Source organism: Lactuca virosa, chromosome 4, assembly GCF_052849685.1.
Source record: "Lactuca virosa cultivar CGN04683 chromosome 4, Lactuca_virosa_CGN04683_v6, whole genome shotgun sequence".
In the NCBI taxonomy this organism is placed as follows: domain Eukaryota; kingdom Viridiplantae; phylum Streptophyta; class Magnoliopsida; order Asterales; family Asteraceae; genus Lactuca; species Lactuca virosa.
In genome coordinates, this window is record NC_136429.1 from 416,465,211 (window position 1) to 416,483,621 (window position 18,411).

General features: G+C 38.5%; 1 pseudogene across 1 annotated transcript; it reads right to left on the bottom strand.

The window, feature by feature from the left end:
- Nucleotides 1–1,283: 1,283 nt before the first annotated feature.
- On the bottom strand, nt 1,284–8,407 carry LOC145108939 (uncharacterized; annotated as a pseudogene). Its single transcript, XR_013708661.1, has 7 exons — nt 8,275–8,407; nt 6,649–7,138; nt 5,312–6,413; nt 4,925–5,218; nt 2,575–4,820; nt 1,489–2,119; nt 1,284–1,404 (listed from the first exon to the last, which is right to left on the bottom strand). The product of XR_013708661.1 is annotated as an uncharacterized LOC145108939 (transcript).
- Between the last annotated feature and the right edge of the window lie 10,004 nt (nt 8,408–18,411).

The window sequence follows — 18,411 nt, forward strand, 5'->3', positions numbered from 1 at the left end:
ATGAATGGAAGAAAAGTGTATTGGGAATTCATAATAATGCTTCGAATAAAAAAATGGAGATGACAAGCGTTGATGAAAGGGTAGGGATGAGAGAGGAGACAAAAGTTTTTTTTATGTAAAATATATTTAGTTCCACTATGTTCCATCATTTTGGATGGGACTAAAATCCAACAAAATAGTCCCATTTGACTTAGTCAAAGTCTAATCTTGTCTTAGTCCCATCTATGTCAAACGCTATCCAAAAAAGTTTTGTTCTATTCTGTTCAGTCCTATATACCAAACGCTACCTTAAAGAACTGTCATAAATAATGTTGGATTATGGTTTATTTTTGTATCAAACACGCAACCCAAGCATTCATAACACCAAATCCATCAGGATCACAGATTCAATGATTTCTTGCAACCATAAATTAAACTAGGAAGAGATGAATCATTACCTCTCTTTGTAGGCAATTTCTTTGCTTTCTTCTTGGATGAATCGAAATCCCAAACCAGAGATCCTTTTTTGTAGCAACACCCTAGAACAATGATCAAGAAACAATGGAAACTCCTCTTTTTGAAAACTTATGATTTTGCATGATATTCTCTCACTAATGGTTCAATTATTTTGTTTTGACACAATTATAAGACGTAATTATTACCATATATAACCATTTTCATACACACATGAGATTATCTTTAACTAACAATCTTGTTGTTAATCGAGATACACTTTGGCTTTATCCATGACTAGTCAAGCAATAAGCATAAATCATTATGCTCCAAGTCTAAAAAACAATGTTACAAACACAATCTACCAGAGACAACTTATGTGCAGGTTTTTATGGTCTTGCATCAAATGACAAATGCAACAACAATTTATTATCAAAATTTTGCATAATAAAATAATTCTTGATAATGGTAACCAACAGATTCGGTTCTTGTAGGAGAATGTTATTAATACACACGAGCCTTTGGTGGGAAAGTCTTCACCTCATCATCAAGAGTATTCATGAGAACTAGCCTGTAATCTAGTCGCACCTTCTCATTCTCCTAGTATCTAGCACATATTTTAAGATCAACACAACATCATTTATTTGTGTATTACAACATCCTATTTTTATGATGCCATAATAAGTAAGATGTTATTTCTTGCATTTAAGAGAGAAAAATATATATTTACCCGAGCATGTGTTTCATCCATTTCTCATCATCTCTTTTCTGCAAAAGCATCAAATCAAATATTTATGAGAGCATGTGAAGAAAATAAAGAAATTAAAAAAGAGATATGAATGTGAGCAAACCATAAAACCTTCACGAGCATGAGCTCCTCTACTTTCTTTCCTGGCTTCGGCTGAATGCATGGTGATGCATGCATTCATCAAAAGGTTCTCCAACTCTATTGTCTCTAGCAAGTCAGAGTTCCTTAAATATGTCTTCACATAAATACATCTTTCCAAAGAGACTATAATCAAAAGTACTATATCTTAAAAGTCCAATCAGATTTACCATATCAAGCATCTATCTTTAATTCAATTTGACATCATGATAACTCTCCCATGCTTTGTCGATCACATTGCAACCTGTAACACTCACATAGTCATTAGTCAGCCTTCTAATGTCTCCTGTGTGCAAAAGACAGCAGCATTATTTTGCATGATTCGCTGCATGTTCAATCGGATCTGTGAGGTATGAAGTGAACCATTTGAATCCCTGATTTTGTCTAACCATGCAATAGTCTTCTCTCCAGCATCCTTTTCCAGTGGTGCTTGTTTTTCACCTGTATATAGCATAGCAATGTGAGGCTATACAATACATTTTTTCTATTAATTATATGCATAAAACTTAGAAAACAACTACACCTGGCTTATGGATTTCTGCAACTCTGTTTGCACTAGCTCCACCAAAAACAACAATGTCAAGAAGAGAATTTGCACCAAGACGATTAGCACCATGAACAGAAGCACATGCTGCTTCTCCAGCAGTCATAAGTCCAGGAACAATGGCATCGGGATTATCTTCTTTTTTTGTTTACAGTTTGGTACCACGATTATTATAAACATTATAATATATAACTCATAGTCCCATCTCCCATGCAAGTGTGAGCATAGGTTGCTTAGATATATACTCTACGATAACCCTGAAGACAAAATAAAAATGGGGTGAGATAATAAGTAGATTGCCTATCTAGAGACCAAATTAAGCTCAAATGAAGTTGCCAAGATTGGGAATAGTACAAGCACTTGATGCGAGACTCCTATACTTGTAAAGTTCTTGATGCTAAACTTATACACCCAATAATTCGAACTTTAACATCAACAAAGGCCAAGGATTTTGCCTCAAGAGGCAACATGATTTAGTGCAGAAATTCATTCTAACATATTGAGGGAATACTCTATCCTGTAATATATATTGACAATAAGATGAAAGAAACAACATTTGTTCATACAGCACGTTAAATTGTATGAAGAATAGTTGTATATTTTCAAATATAAGTGTTTGATTTTTGGCTTCAAAATTAACTATTTCATATCAACTTCAAACTTCAATAGTTCAATTCAAAGTAAGATGATCAACAGGAAACAGCGTAAGTACCTGTTACGATAGTTCTTTGTGAAATTCTTTTTTCTGCTTCCGAGCTTCTCAAAATCATTCCATTACTATGCAGCAGGAAGTTTCACATTCTGGGGGTTGTGTCTCGAATGTAAAACCACATGACTGAACAAGCCCTCTCGACCCAATAATATATAGATCTTTCAACAAAAGAATGCTCTGCGGAAGATGACTTATGCTTGTACCTTCTATATCTAGCTCTTCTAAACATTCTAAACTTCCAAGTCCCTCGGGCAATTTCTCAACCCGAATACAATAGCGGAGATGGATATGTTTTAGACATTTCATCTCACAGATGCTATTCGGGATATCTTGTAACATTTCACACTTCTGTAGGTATAGCTTCTCTAAACACTCTAATTGGCCGAGATCCTCAGGTAACTTCTCAAGCAATGAACAATGATAAAGTTCGAGAGACTTCAGATGTTTCAACATACAAATGCTATCTGGAAGATGTTTAATCATTGAAGAATACAAAGTTAGGTCCTCTAAACATTCTAACCGGCCAAGATCCTTGGGTAACTTCTCAAGAACATAACAGGATATAAGTTTGAGAGATTTCAGATGTTTCAACATACAAATGCTATTTGGAAGATGCTTAATCTTTGTATATGACAAATCAAGCTTCTCTAAACATTCTATTCGGCCAAGATCCTCCGGTAACTTCTCAAGCAACAAAGAATGATTAAGTTTGAGAGATTTCAAATGTTTCAGCATACAAATGCTATCCGGAAGATGCTTGATCTTTGTATATGACAAATCAAAACTCTCTAAACATTCTAATTGGCCAAGATCCTCGGGTAAGTTCTCAAGCAACACACAAAGATTAAGTTCGAGAGATTTCAGATGTTTCAACTTCCAAATGCTATCCGGAAGATGCTTAATCGTTGTCGACAACAAAAATAACTCCTCAAGACATTCCAACTGGGCAAGGTCCTTAAGCACATCTTGAATATTGCCTTCGAGTTTAAGCTTTCTTAAACGCCGTAGCCCACAAATGCTTCCAGAAAACGTCTCAAGATTTATGCAAGCACACTTACTTAGAGAAATAAGCTTCTCGAGATTTCTAGTCAACAAAGGTCTATCTTCATCATAAAAGCAACTAAACTGAAACTTGGGCAGACTATTGTTAGGGTGAAGTGGGCAGCTTTCTCGGGACTCCACAATCAGATGTAATTCAGCTAAAGGACCAACCTCATGTGATTCATCCACACCACATAAAGTATAATCCTTTATATTAAACAAAAAAGATCTAAACCCCAAATAACCACTTCCGTCTAGGTGGGCAAGCTTTTTTAGACATCCGATGGGAGTGTGAAATTCTACTAAATTACAACATTCTTTAAGATTTAACGTCTCGAGATTTGGAGTCGGCCCCAGGTTAAGGGTCCTCAATTTTGAATGACTAATGTTGAGGTTTATGAGCTTTTGACATTCACCGACCACGTGAATTTCTTCCAAATAATTACAATTTTCAAGATCTAAATTCTCGAGATTTGGAGTTAGCCCGATGTCAAGGGTTCTCAACTTTGAATGACTAATTTTGAGGTTTTTGAGCATTTGGCATTCATTAGCCATGTGAAGTTCTTCCAAATAATTACAATTGCCAAGATCTAAATTCTCACAATTCGGAGTCCGCCCAATGTCAAGGGTCCTCAACTTTGAATGACTAAGTTTGAGATTTTTGAGCTTTTGGCATTCATCAGCCATGTGAAGTTCTTCCAAATAATTACAATTTCCAAAATCTAAATTCTCGAGATTCGGAGTCAGCCCAATGTCAACGGTCTTTAATTTTGAATGACTAATGTTGAGGTTTTTGAGCTTTTGGCATTCATCAGCCATGTGAAATTGTTCCAAATAATTAAAACTTCTAAGATCTAAATCCTCGAGATTTGGTGTCAGCCCAAGTTCAAGGGTCCTCAACTTTGAATTAGTGAGTTGTAGGGATTTAAGATATAGACATCTACTGGGCATTTGAAGTTCTACCAAATCACGACATACATAAAGAATTAACGTCTCGAGATTTGGAGCAGCCTAAGGTCAAGAGTCCTCAACCTTGAATGTGAGATGTCCACGTATATGAGCTTTAAACATCTAATGGGCATGTGAAGTTCTACCAAATTATTACATCCTTCAAGATTCAACGTCTCCAGATTTGGAGCAAACCCAAGGTCAAGGGTATGCAACCTTGAATGGTTCAGGTCAAGGAATCTCATCTTGTTAAGAACCTAACAGAAGCAAAAAAGACAAGATGAATATTGGTGTAATAACAAAACAATGCATGTAAAACACTATAATGAGTCGTGCAAAACAATCAATCAATGATATTTACCTTTCTTTCTCCTCCTTCCCAAAGTTGTATGATACAACTGTATGCCATCACAAGTGCAACAAGATTATTTGCTTGAAAAGTTTTGGGTAAAGACCTAAAAGGGTAACACTTCACACTAACATATCGTAAAGCATCTGGAAAGTCTAGGCTGACTTTTTCAGATTTCGAATTATGGAAACGATCTTCGATTAACACCGAAAGAAATATAAGTCCCTTCATCTTTCTAAAACCTTCTCTAACATTATGCAACTTAAGTACATAATTGGTGTGTATACATCTTGTTGCTTTAGTACCCTGTAATGCAAAACAAGTCACCATGAAACTTATGTCAGTAACAAGTGAAAATGTGTTAGTTTTCTCCAACTTACAAACAAAATTTATATTTACCAAATTATTGGCCAATATCTCTTCAATTTCATTGCAAACCCACAATCGGCTGTGCTTGTGAGGCTTATCCGGGTGTGAGCGACGAACAATATTCCTACCCATTTCTATAATATGGTCATGCATTTCCACAAACTCGAATTTAGAAAAAGTTACGAGAGATTTTTGCTCAAGAACTCTTAAACCATTTCTAGCATGAAATCCACAACTTTCAAGCGCTCTGATTACTACGTCTTTATGCAAACCTTTTAGCATGCATGCAATATCTAGGAATATTTCCTTGTAATCCTCCTCTAGACTGATATAGCTTAATTCCAACTTTTTCAGAGTTTCCATTAACGGAATCGTCTTTAATCTTTCTAGAGCATCAGTCCATTGAAGCTCGTTTTTACCACAAAGAAACGAACCCAAAACTGTAAGAGTTAACGGAAGACCAGCAGCATAGTGTACAACTTGTATGGATAGCTCTTTGTACCCTTCAATTGGATTATCTCTCCCAAATGCATACCTACTGAAGAGGCAAATTGCTTCCTTGTCTGATAACAAACTGACATCATGAATGAACTTAACCCGGTGTGCTACGAGCACTTGCTCATCTCTTGTTGTAATGATTATTCTACTTCCAGGCTTAAACCAATTAGGCTCACCGGCTAACGCCTCAAGCTGGTCTATATGATCCACATCATCCAGAACAACAAGAACCTTCCTATCAGGCATCACCCTCTTCATCATGTGTTTCCCGTCATAAACACTACTTACTTTGATGTCTTTATCATTTAAGACATCCCGAAGGACTTGTTTTTGCAAAGACTTCAAACCGGACAAAGAAGCATTTGAAACTTCCCTGACATTCTCCACGAAGCTTTTACCTTCAAACTGAGAGGAAATTTGATCAAAAACAGCTCTGGCTAAAGTTGTCTTCCCACCACCTCCCATTCCCTTTATCCCAATCATAAGAACATCATCAAAACCGATTCCTAAAGATGATACAACTTCTTTGACCCGAGACTCCATTCCTACCAACTTTTCATCAATGTTGAAACTAATGGAACGTAGCTCTAGTGAAAGCTCTTCAACAATCTTTTGGATGAATTTAGCTTCATGCCTGTTCATTAAAGAAGATTCAGTTAGTTACTCAAAATCCCACATGATTAGTTAATCACACTTATATAATCATATCCCAATTAGGTTAAGCTTTCGTTAAGACTCAGATCTTGAGTTAAAATATGACAATCAAAGATGCCATGTACGAGTCTTTTACATCCAGGACTCCAGGCTATCCCCTAGATCAGAAAAATTCAAAATACAAGAATACTGCAGACATATGATGAAAGAATTACCCATCAGAAGTCTTCTTCAACTCCCATCCAGCCAGATCTGTTGCTTCTTTCAGAGCCTGTCTCCATTTCCCAGCAGCCTCTTCCATTTCATACTTGGCAAATGCTTCTCCAACTGCCCCGTTTTGTTTTCTGACTTCGGAGGGTTCCACGTCATAGAAAACAGGGTAGGCAGTATGCTCGGTTGTTCTGTGACATTCCATTATCTTCACAAGTTCATCCAAGCACCAAGATGAAGCGGCATAGTTCTTGGAGAAAACAGTGATGTAGAATTTTGAATCTTCAATTGATCCAATGAGCTCATCACTGATCTTTTTTCCTTTTTTGATTGTTTTGTCGTCCTTGTAAGTGTGAATGCTTTTCTGCTGAAGAGCATGATACAGATGATCCACGAAGTTTGTACGAGTGTCTTCGCCTCTAAAACTCAAAAACACATCATACTTAAAGCTCTTGTGAATTGATGAAATTGAGGAATACGCCATTGAAGGTGTACCTGAAGGATCATTTAATAATTCAAATTCTAATTGGTGAAATTTTATGCGGGGGAATGATTGCAAACAAACTTGAATGAAATGAATTGCCTCAAGGGAATGGGTCTAGCACCAATAAGGTGAACATGATACAGGGTAGCGATTGTTACACGACAAAAGGCTGGACAGATACAGGCAAAATTTTCTATATAGCGATTCTCGATAGGTTGTGTAAATGAGTTTGATAAGGCTCAAACAGAACAAAACAAGATGTGAAAAATTACAAGATTGCCCTTATTCAAATTTTCCAATTATCAAAGTTTTCAACACAACTTGTTTATAAAATCCATAATTTCAAATAAGTTCTAAGACCGAAAACAGAGTTGTTAACCCAAATTGTCTAAATATCCATAATTTAATTAAATTTCTATCAAATTATTTAACAGATAAAACATTCTCAATCTCAATACTAATATCCTCTACAAAAGAACAACTCCTGTTGTTTGCCTACGGTTTGCAGGTCAAAAAGATCAACAACTAGTTAAAGTAGCACAAGAATGAACAATTTGTTTTTATAGCTTGATGACAACATGATGGAAGCAAAATTCTTCATTTAAGCAATTTTAAAGCCTTCAAATTTCTTCTAACGGACTACATTCAGTCAGCACATCAGACCAAAGTTGCTCTGATCGGATAAAGAAGAAAGTTCGACATCTAGAACAGGATAGTCGGCTTTGAGAACCTTTTATATTTGAAAATCAAACCCGATTCTTTTCAATTACAAAATCGGTAAATTGATAACAGAGCTGATATATAGATTGATCTACAAGTAAGTTCCACGACTGAAAATATTTGATCCAGAATATTAAAAAAAACTGAAATATTAGTTTTGAATTTGAAAAGTACGGAGACTGACGAATTTTCAAAATCATCTAGGCATGCTTTATTGCTGCAAATTATGCCGCTTCAATGAAAAAATGTAAACATATAGATTAGGGCTCTTACTCATAAGATTTTCTTGAACTGGTCAATTTTATACATAAAAAACAATGGCTTTTTTTGTGCAAGATTAGAACTTTTTAATGTTTGAATATTCCTCTACACTCAGAAGGAAATCAAGCAAATTAAAGAAATTGAGATAAAGATTAAGCTATTGTACCGGTAGCAGGGGCTGTAACTGGTAGTTGAGGAGTTGGATAAGAAGAGAGGAGAATAGGAGATATTCACTGGGCCAAGATCCCACTCGAGCGAAAACTTCTACAGCCGGTTGACCAAAAAAGAGAGAAGAGAATCGTAAATCGTTGATGTAGATTGATAGAGTAGAGACGAGAGAGAAGAGATGACCTGTGGCGTCTGGACGAAAGTCAGAGAGAGGATGGGTGTCTGAGTGACTGAGTGTATGATGAAAGTGAGAGATTATCAAGGAACAAAGTTTTTAGACTAAAGGGGTGTTTGGCAAAGCTAAAGGAGTTTTTTTTTTTTTTTTTTTTTTTTATCGGTTTACCTGGATAAGTAAAAAAAAATATTTGGGTAAAAAACAATTTATAGTTGTTGGTAACCTCTAATAAGTCAAAAAGTCATAAATAATTTATTCCTACTTATTAAAAACTCTTTATTTCACCAAATAAGTTATAAGTCAAAAAATCATAAGTCTTTTCAAATAAGCTTTGCCAAACACCCTCTAAATTACAGAAATGGTCTTGTGGGCACGAATCTATAGTTTGTGGTGGGCACGATTCTATAGTTTTAGTCCTATTTTTTATTTTGTCAACATTGGTCCTTACTGCATGTTTTTATTACTCATTTCGTCCCTATCTGTTTTATTACTCATTTCGTCCTTATCTCTCTTACATTTTCATTGGATGTGTCGACCACCCTCATACCTCTCATACGAGGGGAATTCTAGTCATTTTCCTGCTTTCCAAACCAATAACCATCGTTTCTCACTACCACAACCATCCAGCTTGTATTTGGAGTAATTTAGGTAAACTCCGTCTCACACCATCTTCATCCTCCTTCACTTTTTTTTCTTGAAACTACCCTAACATTAAATTATGGCAACCTTGTCCTACTTCCAGTTTTCTTTCTTGCACAAACCCAAATCATATATGCTAATATAACAGAAGAAAAACATCACCCTAAACATTCAATTCCTTCCATTGTGCATATCTTACTTCCATTATTTTCTTGATACCAAGTTATACATTGCAAGGAAGTTTCTCAAGTTAAATTAGTGTTCACTAAGTACCGAATTTCTCAAGTTAAATTATGCAAGTGATCAACTAGTAGGGCCACAATCCAAGCAATTATGATGGGATTCTTTCATATAGTTCATCTTTCATCTAGTTTATTATCAACTTGAACATTTAATGAACAATGCATAGAAACTAAAATAACTTACTAGTGAGCATTAGGTTTGTTTTTGATCTCTTGGTTTGTTGTTGCTCTTCATCTTTCATCTAGTTCATTATCAACTTGAATGCTCCCGATGACCGATCGACACTACTGTCGTCACTTCAATTGCCCAACACTTCGACCCTGCAGATATCCACTTTCCTCTGCCACTCGAAGGGCCTAATCGACGCTCATCTCATCAAAGAACATCATAACGATACAAAAACTACTACCACACATGAATCCCAAGTCATAAACTCACTTCAACTCTTCCTGCTACCATATGACGTTTCTCAAGCGAAGTTGAAACCTCTTTTGTCCCAACTTGTCTGCCCACAACCCGAACATCGGACACCTCACCGATTACTGAACCAAAACACACGCACAAACAACAGTCTCACACCCTGCCACCAACTCCTGCCAACATAATGAACGTTACATGACCCACGTCAGCCTCACATCTTACCTGGTCTTTGGTGACCCATCTTTTCCTTACTTCAGACACGTTATGGCTCTATCACAGATGAAACCAACCCAAGACACATCACAATAACTCAAATAATCATCAACATACCTACCACTACCGGTCAACCGGTACGACACTCATATCTAACCCATATCACCTCTTCTGGTTGGAATACCAATCATGTCTAATCAATTCAACTATCGAGCTGAAATTCTCAGGGTTTGTTGGCCTATCGCCTCAACCCTACCGCTCCCTTTAAGCCTCCGTGCCTACGACTTACAGTCGGCCTGCACCGGGTATCTTGGCCTACTGCATAGAGCAGGACCGCCTCAACCTTATCCAAGTGCCATAGACGATCATGAGAAAGATCTAACCCGGTTCCCAGAACCTGAATGACAGGATATTCTAATCCCAAACCTTCCCAAAACTGTAGAATACCCATACGGATCCACTCTCAGTCCCCACTGGAGTATTACCCGATCCCAGAAGATGAAACCTCGGAGACACTCCGAACTGATGAGATCACCAAGACCTTTTGAGCTCCGCCCGACCACTAATAACAACTTCCGATCAACCAAAAATACACCGGAGTCTTCAGCCTACTCCAGCAACATGTTCAATATTTTGGGACAGACCTTCTGATTGATATAGCATAGCAGCCTACTCAATACCCGAACGTAGATCTACGAACATATATAGAGTCTTCAGCATGACTGGACTGCCCTACCGGGCCTTCAGTCTGTCTGGACCGCTTTAAACCGTTGAGCATCTTCCTGGACCCCCTCCTGATGCTCTCTCTCATGCATCCTATTCTCACCCACTTGGGGGTTCGAACTTCGGATCTACTCTGTGGACTATATCCCCAGCCTAACCCTAGGCCTCATGCCGATCGTCCACCCCCTCAGAAATCCGTGGTTTGTTCCCTGACCCGTGTGTCTACCACACACGCTAAATAACCCGCACTCCCGTGCTGAATACACTTTTGAGCCCTGGCAACTAACAAAACCCTCAATCTATCAATCTAAAAACCCTCAGAGTCGAGCACGCCCTTGACCGAATACTCGAACTGAACTCAATTCTTGACTAGAACTCCCACCTGGTTCCCCAACTCCTGCTATCAAGCATCTAGAAGACGTGTTTCTTATGATGGGGAGTTTTACCGAACCCCCAATCAATACAACCCTTAAACCAAGCAGCCACTAGGGCCTCCATTCTCCCTGTCGGGCTGTGAAACTTATCCCTATTTCAAAACCTCCCCCACTTCCGCATCTCGGGGTAACACTCCCCCACTTAGATTCGACTAAGCCTTCGTAATACATGAAAACTGGAGAATTCTCAATCCTTCTCACTTCCCAACGACTGATCCGATGACAATCAACATTACTAGCCCATCCCGATTGATCCCACACTTCCAAGAACCAGATGAAAACTTGCTGAACCCCAGAGAAACCGTCAGCCACTACTGCTTGAACGACCTCACACTCATGTCCTTAAGACCACAAGGTAAATACTCCAACTAATACCTCGGCAACGAACCACTTCCCTTGGCGTTTTTGTCCGTCAATCATGAACGGTTGCTAAGACCACTGAGTCCTGAAAATGCTGAATAACCATCCTGTGAAACCCTGTCCGCAGACTTCCCGCGTAATACCCCTTTTTCCAAAGGTGTTCCAATAAACTTCCCGCTTACAGGCTCTAGAGTCAGTCTCTTCAGGGTTCGCACCCTGACTCACTTACCAGTTCAAACACCCACAGCTGAACTGCAGCAGCTGGAACAACCTCTGCCCTAAACCGGGCTACAACTACTCCCAAGACATAATCTACAATTCCAAAAGTGCAATAGATCGAACAATCAATCCTTACCGTCCGATGCAAGAGATCCAAGGCAAACCGAACTCCACACTTACTTACGCCACGTCGACCCACCTGCGCTCACCGGCGCTGAAATAATATTGCCAGCCTCTACAACCAACTGACCCCAAGTTGGAAGACAACCTGCCCCCAGGTCACAAGTCTGCTCACTCCTTCGAGCTCAAAAAACGGAGAGGGCACAATCCATGCCCTACAAAACGACAATCCAATCCATCAACTACCCATTCCACTTCCAGCTGAAAATCCCCAGCTGAACATCACCATCGCTCCCTTCTGGTGTCCCTGCGTCGCACATTCCGATCTCGAGAAAAACCCCCGAGCCTCAAATCTAGATACCCACATGCTAGCCTCTCCCGCTCAACCCACGAAAATATAACAAGTACCGATCATCCTCTTGATCCCAGATAACTGCAGCCCTCTGCTCATCAGAATATGCACCAATAACAAGTCCCGGTACTGGAAAGCTCAACCAGCTCCTCTCCCTGCCATCCTTACAGCTGATTAAGCTGCCACGGGAACCGTCTCGGCAATGGCTGCACAGCGCTCGTCGAAATACTCAACCATGGCGGTCTTAATAGACCCGACATCTCCGGAAACTGCCCCCGGACAATCTTGATCACCTACTCCTGGATGATCTCACTAACACGGTCCCCTGAAAATGCTGGCATATCATGGCTGCCCGCTCTCTATCCTAACCTGGATCTGGTCTCAAGACGTCTCGAATAATCCATACCATAACTGGGAACCGACTCCCCAACCCAACCCTAGGGGTTGTGATTTCCTTGATACGCGTATGGGTCATGTGCTTTCAGTAGTACGGACCCATACTACCTTCCACACCTACCCATATTTGTCTCAAGTATCACCACAACACCCTACCATATACATATACATAGCAAGCGATAAATCCTCACTCCTAGAGGAATGCTAAATATCTCATAACTGGCCTCCCGGCCTCTCACTACCCACCCATCCATGAAACTTCCACCAAACCCTGCAACACTAGTGTATGCTAGCCATATATAACGTTGGACCCTATATACTTTCGAATATCCCATCCTACCCCAAGCCCTAATCAATAAGAACAGAACCTAAGGCCAGATCAAACATTCTCAGGCTATAAGATCTTAATTATATACAGCTGTGATGCATACACAAGTAACTACAGTAATGATGTCAATCTCATATAAGGAAAACCCTAGGCTAACATGCATCATGTACTCATGTAATTCTATCATGCAATTCCTGAAGATCCCTAGCCTAGTACTAGCATACTGTTCTAACATATCACAATATCAAATAACTGCATGGTATTTTGGGGTCTACTTACTGGCTCCAGCTGATCGTACACTTCACATCCTCGTTTACTTATTTTGAAAACCATTTAAAATCATTTTGAAAATCTTTCCTTGATTTGAGACTGGATTCACACGAGTGTTCCTCCAATTCACTCAAACCAAGGCTCTGATACCAACTTGTAACACCCATAAAATTCCAGCAAATTTAAAACTTTTTAAATCATTTGAAACCATTCAATTATTAGAATTTGTTTTCAAAATAGGTTATACATCAGAGTTCCCAGAAATCATAATCGTCAATCGAGGAAGTGTACGGTCACGCCTTCGCCTACCCGCGGCCATCCGCTGAACCTGAAACAACAAACTGAAACTGTAAGCCCGAAAGCTTAGTGAGTTACCCCCAAAATACCAACCTCATATAACCATAATCATAATCATACAATATCAACAAATATAGAACAGCATGCATAATGAGCCTTCAGCCTGACTTGACCGCTCCCGAGCCTTCGGCATGACTGGACCTCCTCGTAGGGCCTACAGCCTATCCGGACCACTCACCGGGTATGTTGGCCTGCAGCACAAAGTAGGACCGCCTCAACCCAACCCCCAACCAAACAGACATGTGCACATAAGTATCATACTCTAGCTCATATCATTTAAGAGTCAAACCGATCTAACAGATCACTAATCATAACAACATCCCAATAACCGGGGTATAGACCTAACCGGTCACTAACATAGCATCATCCTATAACCAGGATACCGACCTAAACCAGGTCACTAACTAATACCGTCATAATTTAACAGGACGTCGATCTAACAGATCAATAAGCACATCAAACAAATACAAGTATACAATCCGAGAAAGGGGCCGGCCTTGGTGCCTTAGACCCCGTTGATATAGTGAGGACAACTCACCTTGCAATGCTGGACAGAACCACGAAATCACGTTCCCGAATCACTGCCCCAAACTCCAACACCTATAATCATCAACGACCCAACCAAAAATACCCGCTTACCAATTATCCTTAAAAGTCAAAACGGTTAACCCTTGGTCAAAGTCAAAGTCAACAGCCGAGGTCAACAGTCCATGTTGACCTGACTCGCCGAGTGCACTATACTGACTCGTCGAGTTCTAACGTGTCCAAAAGTCGGGGAAACCCCAGAAGACTCGCCAAGTTGAATCGCAACTCAAGACTCGTAACCCTAATGTGACTCGCCGAGTTTCTTCGCCCTAATCCATAATCCAGCGATTATGAGCTAACCAATTGATCCAAATTGTAGATCCAACCTTCTAGGGCATGCTTCTTACGTAAAGGTGCAAACTTTACGTGTATGGAAGGTGATTTGGCTCAATACAAGCTAGGGAGAAGGTTCATGACAAGAATGCTCACAAACAAGCTAAAGGGCTGATACTTTATGATTTCATGGACCAAAACAAGTCTAGATCTAAAGTTGCAACCTCAGATCTAGACCCAAAACTCAAAATGGATTCTAAACATGCTAACTGGCCCCAAATCTCATCCATGAATAGATCTAGATGTAACAAGGTCAAGGTAACGACTTGTTACCTTCAAACAGATTCCACTAAGCAGAGAAATCGAATCCACCAGCTCCTCTATGATCTTCTTAAACTCCAATCCTTCTTCTTGCAATTGCTTCAAAACACACTTTCCTTCCTTCACACACTCAAAAGGGGGGGGGGGTTTGGATCGGCTAAGGCTGCTTCTGGATGTCAAGGGGTGATAAGGGGGCTGAGGTAAGGACTTAAGGTCCTTTAAATAGAGTGCAAACCCTAAAATTAGGGTTTTCTCTTCCCAGCACCAACACGTGGCCAAAACCCGCTCCGAATCGATGAGTAAGCATACCTACTCGCCGAGTAGACTCCTTAATTTACACATAAGCCCCTAACATATACTCCTGAAGTTTGGGATGTTACATTAATGATTTGTGGTTATGATTGGTTAGATTGAATAAAGTTGGCAGCTTTATAACTCCTTAAGGTCCCTTGGTCATCATATGTTCCAGGTCTATATTGTAACATCCCAAAAATCAAGGTAAATTTTCATTTTCAAAACCAAACCAAAAACCATAAATGTTTACAAAACATAGTTTCCAAAAGTTATAATCGTGAATCAGAGTATCCCAAAATCAAATATCATAAAATACGAAAGATGTGCACGATTAAGCCTTCACCTTGCCCTTGTCCTCTGAAGTACATGAAACCATAACAATTAAACTGTAAGCTAAATCTTAGAGAGTTCCTCCAAAGTACCACCCAATCAATTAGAAAACTAAGGCTCTGATACCATTGATGGGTTTTCTAGGTTATAAAAAAAATTCATGTGGCGGAAAAACACTTAACCCTTAAGTTCACATGTAACCTAGAAAGGATCTATGTTTTCTTTATTGATAGCAATAAACTATGAACATCAATAAACCTTAGAGAGAGGTTATGAAAATCGAAATTAACATAAAGATTAGGGTTACATACCTTTTTATTATTATAGCAAATAATCAAATCAAATCCTCTTGATATTCCTTAGAAAGCAAACACCAAAAGGCGGATGCCTCTAATGGCTCACACCCAAAACCAAAAACCCTAGAATGAGGAAGGGAAAGGAGATATGAGGGAGATTTCGTTCAAATGCCTTTAGGTAATGTGGTGAACGAAAATTGCAAATCAAGGGGTCCTATTTATAGTTTAGGTAACTTGTAGGCAAATCAAGATTTGAATTAATTAAATAATAGATTTAATATTAATTTAAATATTTTCCTTATATACAACCAGGAGGCTTTCAGAAACCATAGGAAACACTCCAAAACTGTCCATACCATGAACGGTTCTAGAATTGCTTCTTTTATTCAACTATTGAACAATTACAATTCACCCCTTGCACCTTTAATTAATTCCAACTAATCCAAAATTAATTTCAGATTAATTCTGATTAATAATTAATTAATTCTAATTGATTTCATATTAATTAATTAATTATATAAATTAACAAATCAATTATTTAACAATCGATCTCGTACTAATTTATTAATCACATAATAAATCAACGGATCAACTGTTTATTTTCAATTACTATATTAATCACATAATATATTAACAAATCATTTTCCCACAATTTCCAATTAATTTATTAATCGTATAATAATTTAATAAGTTATACTTTTCTCTTCTAAAATCATTTCTAGCTATTTCTGGTGATGAGGGTAACCCAAAACAGACTTTGCATCTAATTACACGAATATACCAATTTAGTTATTGGCTTAGACACCTTAATCCAATAGTCTCCCACTTGGATAAGTCTGTAACAACAATTGCAAGTATAAACCTTGAATTAAACCGCAAATAGTGCTCTCCAAAGCCACTGCCAAACTCTGATTCAAATCAAACATTGGCCCTACGATAAGTGATCAACTATTCCTTCGTTCTATAAGATATCATATGAGTTGAGTCATGGATTAAATGATCCACCTCATGTTTATTTATTTTGTTTTATGATTTCCCGGTTTGTGAACAATTTAGACTTCAAAATCAAACACGTCAATTTATTCCGGACCAAGCCCCTGGTTTTCATAGATCAACTCAAATCACTAAGGGGCCTAAAGATATCGCTTTTCCTTATTCAGGAAAAAGGAACGAATTATATTGACTATATAGTCATACGATTTGTTGGATAAGGTGTCTAAGTCCATAACTATATTTGGTATGTACTTGACCCGAAAGTAGCATGGTCCATTTGGGTTGCATTTCACCGGAACAATTTGTAAGGATGGACTTTTGAGAAGAGGTTATTTATGACTTATTAATATAATATAACTTCTAATATATTAATATGAAATCGTATTATTTAATTAGTATTGATCAAGAATTAATTTGGAATTAATTTAGTGATCAAAAGAGACTAATTAAATGTAAGGGGATTGATTTGGTAAATCAATGATTCTTATAGTATGGGCCTATGGTTATTTAGGATAGGCTAAACCAATATGGTAGTCCATTGATAGTCCATGGAGGTTTAACCAATGGATCCTAAGTAATATGAAAGGTAATGTCCATTAGGGTTTACATGGATGTAACCCTAGACCTTGACACGCTATATAAGAAGTCCCTTAGCTCCTAAAATCGGCACTAGTGATCTTTGGAAGAGCCATAGCCGATTTTTGTGTGCAAGTTATTCTCTCTCAAAGTCCTCCATTATTGGTGGTGTTTTGTGAAGCATTCGAGGCATCACATTTGGGGTGCTAGGCTCTTAAAGGTCCAAGCTAACAAGCTACAAGAAAAGGTATGTTATCTAACTAGCTTTTGTTATACAAGTACCCATGTTTTGTATGATAGTTAGGATAATGCTTTGGAAAATCAAATTGCATGTATAATTAGAGAAAACATATATCCAAAGCATTTAGGATTGTATGTGCACCTTAAGGTTGTTAGAGTGCTTAAAACCCATCAGTGGTATCAGAGCCTAAGATTGTTTCCTATTATACTTGATTTTTATTGGTTTTCAAAGTTGAAAAAAATCAAATTTCTTCATTTTGACTGGTGAACTCGCCGAGTCCACTAGGCGACTCGACGAGTCCACTCAGAATTAGACCAACTCGACGAGTCCAGTTCATGTACTCGTTGAGTTGGTGCTCTAGTGTGTAGAATTTCGAGTTTTGGCCAGAAATTGGATTAGGATCATTACCCCAAACTATTTTTTTGAACCATGAAATCTGTTTTTTGATAAGGTAATGATCATTCTTGTCTAATTAAAAGATAATTGTAACATCCCAATTTTCAAGGCCAAAAATTTCATTTTTAATTACGAGATTCATAATATAGTTTACCAAACATTGCCAATGTCATATCAATTTATAAAAAACCATAACAATGTGTCTGAAAACCATGTCATCAAAAGTAATAAAAATCAGAGTACAATCCCAGAGATATCCACGCGGAATCCATATGAGTGTGTGTGTGTGTGTGTGTGATGCGCTGCTACACTGCCGTCTCCTTCCCCTTAGACGAAGAGGTACTTGAAACCAAAACTGAAACTGTAAGCACAAAGCTTAGTGAGTTCCCCCATCATACCACATACCATACATAACACATACTGTCAGGCATATCTAGGTGCCTGACCTACCCCTTCAGTCCTCTCGACCGGTAACCGTGCCTAGCATACCTGGGTGCTGGCCTACCCCTTCGGTCCTCTCGACCGGTAACCTAGCCTAGCATATCTGGGTGCTGGCCTACCCCTTCGGTCCTCTCGACCGG